Source organism: Theropithecus gelada, chromosome 1 (genome assembly GCF_003255815.1).
Source record: "Theropithecus gelada isolate Dixy chromosome 1, Tgel_1.0, whole genome shotgun sequence".
Taxonomy (NCBI): Eukaryota; Metazoa; Chordata; class Mammalia; order Primates; family Cercopithecidae; genus Theropithecus; species Theropithecus gelada.
Genome location: NC_037668.1, coordinates 131,658,157 through 131,665,204, shown reverse-complemented (window position 1 = coordinate 131,665,204; position 7,048 = coordinate 131,658,157).

The window sequence follows — 7,048 nt, the reverse complement described above, 5'->3', positions numbered from 1 at the left end:
GGACACACACCCCCCAAAAAAAAAAAAAAAAAAAAAAAAAAAAAAAAAACAGAAAGAAAGAAAGAAATGAAGGAAAGAGAAAAGGAAAAGAAAGAGAAAGACAGAGAAAGAAAAGAAAAGGAAGGAAGGAAGGAGAAAAGGAGGGAGGAAGGAAAGAAGAAAGGAAGGAAGTGAAAAAAGAAAGACAGAATAAATTCCTTGAGGTAAAATAGAACTTTTGTGACCATTAAATGGAAATGTTTTCAAGACTATTACATAACAGATATGTGTGAGGCGATATCATCAATGCATTAATGACTCTTAATTCAAGGTATCCCACTTTAACTTAGGCGAAAAATAGAAGACAGTACTTATGGAAAACAGTACTCATGGAAGTCAGTATCTCCCTGGCCAGGGATCAATTGTATCACATGAAGTTATTGACAGAACTTCTGCAGTATAAACACACTCACAACAATCAGGCTGTGAATATTTGTGGGAATAATTTAGTATCAAAGCTCTAATTTTACTAGATGTTGTAGAACTTCTTTGCATTAAAGGTAATGGCAAAAACCACAATCACTTTTGCACTGACCTAATAGTTTCCCATCTCAGAAATGACTTGTAAAAACAGTACACCCCACATAAGTAAGTAATATTTTTTTCTGAGCCTGGTAGAGTGAGAATTTCCATCCTATGTTTTATAATCTATACCACATGAAATAGAAGGACCACAGTGGTTTGAGATCATTACCAGAGTGATAGGAAAGTCATGCTTAATGTATCTCTAGTCTCATACAACTACTTTCCTACAGCCGCACCTGACTTCCCCTTTACATGTCTATGTCATTAACTTTGTCCAACAGGGTAAGAAGACTTCCCCCAATAAGTACCTTGATGTGCAAAGACAGATGTAGAAAGGAAATGATGTATTTCCAGGAGCAAAATAACTGACACTACTGGGGCCAAAATCAACAAATGAGAGATACAGATATATAGTTATGTATTTTTATGATGATACTCTTCTAGCCATTTTTGGAATTTTGTCATTCAGTTAATAGTTCGATTCTACAACATTCCAGAACAGATCCTCAACATTATAGATGTCAACATTTTTGTTAATATGAAATGTATGCTACATAAAAGCTTTATCAATTTCATCAGTTAGCTTTTGCTTTATCCAGCTTAAAATGTCTATGTATTTTGTTTATGATTCCAAGCTGGTCTCCACTGAGCAGTTCTTCTGGTCTGGGCTAGACTTGTCTAATCTTGATAAATCTTTCACAGGTGTCTGTGATCATTTTGTGTACTGACTGGGGCTGGCTCCTTTATGATGGTTTTATGAGGAAAACTGGAATGATAAGCTTCTGACATAATTTCTGCCTTTCACTACACTAGTCAGAGCTCATTCATGTGATGGTGTCAGAATTTCAGGAACAAGAAAAGAAATTACAAAGCTTCTTGAAGTCCATTCTTGGAACTTATTGAATAGTACTTCTGGCATGTTCTTCTAGCCAAAGTAAACCACTAGCTATGCCTGAATTCAAGTGATAAACCACTTCACTTTTTTATAGAAAGAATTGCAAAAGCTGTGGCAATTTGTGGAATTTACCACATCAAGTAACCTGTGCAAAGAATTCAAATCAGATATTTATCTCTGATGTCAAAACTTTAACAAAAATAAAAAAATTTACACAATCTTTAAGTGTTTTAACCACAAATTTAATAATCCCTTATAGCTGGAAACAAATTATTTGACTTTACATAACTTATCCTGAATTTTTGATATTCATAATTATTTCAGTCTTTGTTAGAGGAAATAGAACATAAAAATATCAATATAGGAAATTATAATATTTCTTATTAGTGCTCATAAATAGTGTGGAAAGTAGGACATTGGCTGAAATCAGATTTTGGATTACTTATGGATTCTATATATCCATCTTATCACTATCATTAATGTAAAAATTTGTGTTATTTTTATAAACTGAAATAGATAACAATTTTGATAATTTTAATAATGTTGGATTAAAAATGAAAATTTTATGGAAACCCTCGAGTGCTTAAGTAGAATTTTTCTCTCTCTTTCTTTCTTTCTTTCTTTCTTTCTTTCTTTCTTTCTTTCTTTCTTTCTTTCTTTCTTTCTTTCTTTCTTTATTTTTTTGAGACAGAATCTCACTCTATTGCTCAGGCTGGAGTGCAGTGACCACAAAGTGTGAGGTGAGCTGTGGGTGAGTGGGTAAAACTTCATCTGTATATACAGCCGATCCCCATAGCTCACATTACCACTTGAGGTCCACTTTCTGTGGGATCTCAGCTCACTGCAACCTCTACCTCCTGGGTTCAAGCAATTCTCCTGCCTCAGTCTCCTGAGTAGCTGGGATTACAGGTGCGTGATACCACAGCCAGCTAATTTTTATATTTGTAGTAGAGATGGGTGTTTCACCATGTTGGTCAAGCTGGTCTCGAACTCCTGACCTCAAGCGATCCACCCACCTTGGCCTCCCAAAGTGCTGGGATTACAGGCATAAGCCACCACACCTGGCCTAACCTAAACAGAATTTTTTATAAATTAACAAATACATAGAAATTCTGAAGTGTTAGAACTAAACACAAATTAATCCTTTAGGTTTTTGCAAAACTATAAATTTAATTTAGATTGGAATAATTAAAGGCTGTTCACACCTGCAGCTTCATCATCCTGTATTTCTAATTCTTCAAGCACTACATTAAAGGCTTAAAAGATAAAGTTCTAAAAAAATAACATTCTCCAGAAAAGTGTGTTTACCGATATAGCATAATAAATACTGTACGTTTTATGGAATATTACATGTTCTTAAAAATTACATAATTTAAGTATTCATAATTTTATCAACATAGAAAAAATCAAGCATACATTAATTTATATACCTATTAAAATACATTATGTTTTTTAATTGTATGGGTATAAATATTATACAAAAAGCAGTTGTAAGTCATTATTTTCTACTATTTATTGCTGTTGAAGAATGAAGTAAAATGAAGGAGGGTATTCAAAGATGTCTAATTCCAAATGTGGGTTTAAAGGAATTCACCTAAGAATACATAGGATAAGGCTCTAAAAATTTAGATGGAGAAAAATAATGTCTAGTTCAGAAAAAAAACACAAAGCAAAGATTAACATTATAGAGTTTTTAGAGATTAAAGAAACATATTGATATGAAAACTGAGCCTTGGACCCACTGAAGGTTACAAAATTAGTGAGTTGTGGGTTGGAACTCAAATTTCATAGCCTTAAGTACATTGTTTTTTCTTTAATATGATATTCTAGAAAGAGGTGAATAAATAAACTTCCATGTCTTTGTATCACATTTTAGAAGGTCTACCTCATTTATCCATTTTATTGTTATTCTGAAACTTGTCAAAGTTTTGATGATTTTTAGAAATTATTTCTAATGATAAATGTCAAAAAACTGGGAACAATCATGAATATCTATGTACCTGTTGCCTCATAATAAAAAAAGGTGAGTCAGTCTCATCTTTTATTTCTGCCACATACATGCACACAGATACACACACACACACACACAACACAACCTGAAAATGTTAAAGATGCTTTTTCTTTTCTCATCTCTGTTGGGGCCAATGGCCACCCAACTCATATATCTTGAGTTAATTTTAGAACTTTTTTTCCCCACTTGATTTTCACATCACAAAATCTAATTGATTCTACATCCTTTCTAACTCTTAAAATGAAACTTTCTAAACAGCTATTGGCTCTTATCAAGCCTCCTAAATGACCTCCCAGGCTGCTTTTGCCCTCTACCTAGCACCACCTCCCTAATCCACCTTTATAATCTGGGTCGCACATTCTACATTCTCCCAGAGTATCCTAAGTTGCAGTCAGACTGTACCATTTGTTCTTCCTCCAACGAACCATGCTCACTCATGCCCGCATGCCTTCGCTCATTTCATATCCTATGTCTGGAATACCCTTCTCCACTTCCACTGCTTGATAAGAACTCAGCAGTGTTTTTGTTTGTTTGTTTGTTTGTTTTAAGACTTAACTCAGATATAGTTTCTTATGTTCCAAAAATGGTTCCATTAGCACAGGGGTCCCCAACCCACAGGCCACAGACCAGTAGCAGTCTGTGGCCTGTTAGGAACTGGACCACACAGCGGGAGGTGAGCAGTGGGTGAGTGGGGAAAATTTCATCTGTATATACAGCTGCTCCCCATAGCTCACATTACCACTTGAGGTCATCTTTCTGTCAGATCAGTAATGGCACTGGATTCTCATAAGAGCATGATCCCTATTGTAAACTGCAGGCTGGGCATGGTGGCTTGCATATGTAATACCACCAATTTGGAAGGCCAGGGCAGATGGAACGCTTGAGGCCAGGAGTTGGAGACCAGGCTGGTCAACATGGCAAAACCCCATCTCTACTAAAAAAATTTGCCAGTCTGGTGACGTGTGCCTGTATTCCCAGCTACTAGGGAGACTGAGGCAGGAGAATGGCTTGAACTTGGGAGGCAGAAGTTGCAGTGACCGGAGATTACACAACTGCACTCCAGCCTGGGCAACTAAGCAAGACTCTATATGAAAAAAAAAAAAAAAGTGAACTGTGCATGCAGGGGATCTAGGTTGCCCGCTCCTTATGAGAATCTAATGCCTGATGATCTGATATCTGTCACTGTCTCTCATCACCCCCAGATGAGACCACGTAATTGCAAGGAAAAAAAGCTCAGGAATCCCACTGATTATATATTATAGTGAGTTGTATAATTATTTCATTACATATTACAATATAATAATAATAGAAATAAAGTACATAATAAACATAATGTGCTTGAATCTCCCAAAACCATTCCCCTACACTTGGTTCATGGAAAAATGGTCTTCCACTAAACTGGTCCCCAGTATCAAAAAAGGTTGAGGACCACTGCTTTAGCAGCAGTAACAATATCTCCTTATACAGAAGATGTTCTTATAAGACAGTTGGGTCAAATCAAACTTTATGAAAAGCTCCAAATGTTTCCATAGCTACAAGAAACAAATATCCCTTGCAAGATATGGATATAGAAAAAGAAAACTGGTTACAGGAGGTAAGTTGTACTTCATTACATTGTGAATAAAATCTATTTTAGACTTTTTCTTTTTTTTTTCTTTAATTTTTTATTTCTATAGGTTATTGGGGAACAGGTGGTGTTTGGTTATATGTGTAATTTCTTTAGTGATAATTTGTGAGATTTTGGTGCACACAACACCTGAGCAGTATACACTGCACCCAATTTGTAGTCTTTTATCCCTCACCTGCTTTCCACCTTTTTCCGCTGAGTCCACAAACTCCACTGTGTCATTCTTATGCCTTTGTACCCTCATAGCTTAGCTCCCACTTATGAGGGAGAGCATACGATGTTTTCCATTCCTGAGTTACTTCACTTAAAATAATAGTCTCCAATCTCATCCAGGTTGCTGTGCATGCCATTAATTCATTTCTTTTTATGGCTTTTTATGACTGAGTATTATTTCATCATATATATATGTATCTATGTATGTATATATGTACACTAGTTTCTTTATCTACTTGTTGATTGATGGGCATTTGAGTTGGTTCCACATTTTTACAACTGCAAATTGTGCTGCTATAAACACACATGTGCAAGTATCTTTTTCAGATAATGACTTACTGTCTTCTGGGTAGATACCCAATAGTGGGATTTCTGGATCAAATGGTGGTTCTACTTTTAGTTCTTTAAGGACTCTCCACACTGCTATCCATAGTTGCTGTACTTCCTACCAGCAGTATAGAAGTGTTCCCTGTCCACTGCATCACTCCATGATCTATTATTTTTTGATTTTTTGATTATGGCTCTTCTTGCAGGAGTACGGTGGTATCGCCTTGTGGTTTTGATTTGCATTTCCCTGATCATTAGTGATGTTGAGCATTTTTTCATATGTTTCCTGGTTTATCTTCAAATCATATAAATCTTTCGCCTTTTACTATTTTAGACTTTTTCTATCCCCGTTCTGTTTCATTCAAGTGTGTTGGATCATATTGACAACAGACAAATGTCAGTGTTGTCAAACTACTGAACACCAATCAATATCTCTGCTTTTAAGAAATTTTTGCACCATACAAGACTAAATGTATTTATTCTAAGTGCTACAACTCCAAATAATTTTGAAAAATTATGTACCACACATATTCTAAGTTGACTTCTAAATTTTTTATTATAAGCTGAAAGTTTAATAAGTTGCAAAAGTATGTAATTGCCATTGTGTATTATAAACACTTCATTTTTTTAAAAAAAATCACACTTTTACTTTAATAACATGAAAAATGCCTTGGCAATTTAATGCCTACTATACTAAGTTGTCTAGAGTCATTTGAAAATCCTTGTTCAGAGCCATTTTGTTGTGGCAACTCTAGGAAACTAATACAGATTTTGATACTGACAGTAGGGTACAGAGTAGGCTGCTATAACAAACAGCTAAAAAAGTGGAGGTGGCTTTGGAATGTACAGCCTAGAAGACTTTTGAAATGAATGATGGAAAAATCCTAGATTGTCTTGAAAAGACTTGATAAAAATAAGGATGTTAAAAAAGATTTTGCTGAGGGCTCAGCTAGAAATAAAGAACATGTTATTAGATGTAGGAAGAAAGGCAGTCTTTAGTATAAATAGCAGAAAACTTGACTGAATTATATTCTGTCAGTGGGTGGAAAGTTAACTCGTAAGTTATAAACTTGAATACTTAGCTGAAGAGATTTCCAAGAAAGTATGGAAAATGTGGCCTGGTTTCTTTCTGCTGCTATAGTAAAATATGAGAGGAAAGAGATAAATTGAGAAAGGAACAATTAAGCCAACGGAGCCAGAATAATAATTGCTAATTTAATATTCTATAAAAAAATTTTTATTGTATCAAACTCCTTCAGTATTTTTTGAATTATTTTTTAAATATATGAAAAATAACACTAATTTAATTAGCACGATCTTCATTGTCTAACAAATCAGTCAAATTCTGCCTACCCTTTGTTTATAAGTCTACCTTTATTTTTAAAACAAATTAAATGTGTTACTATGTGTA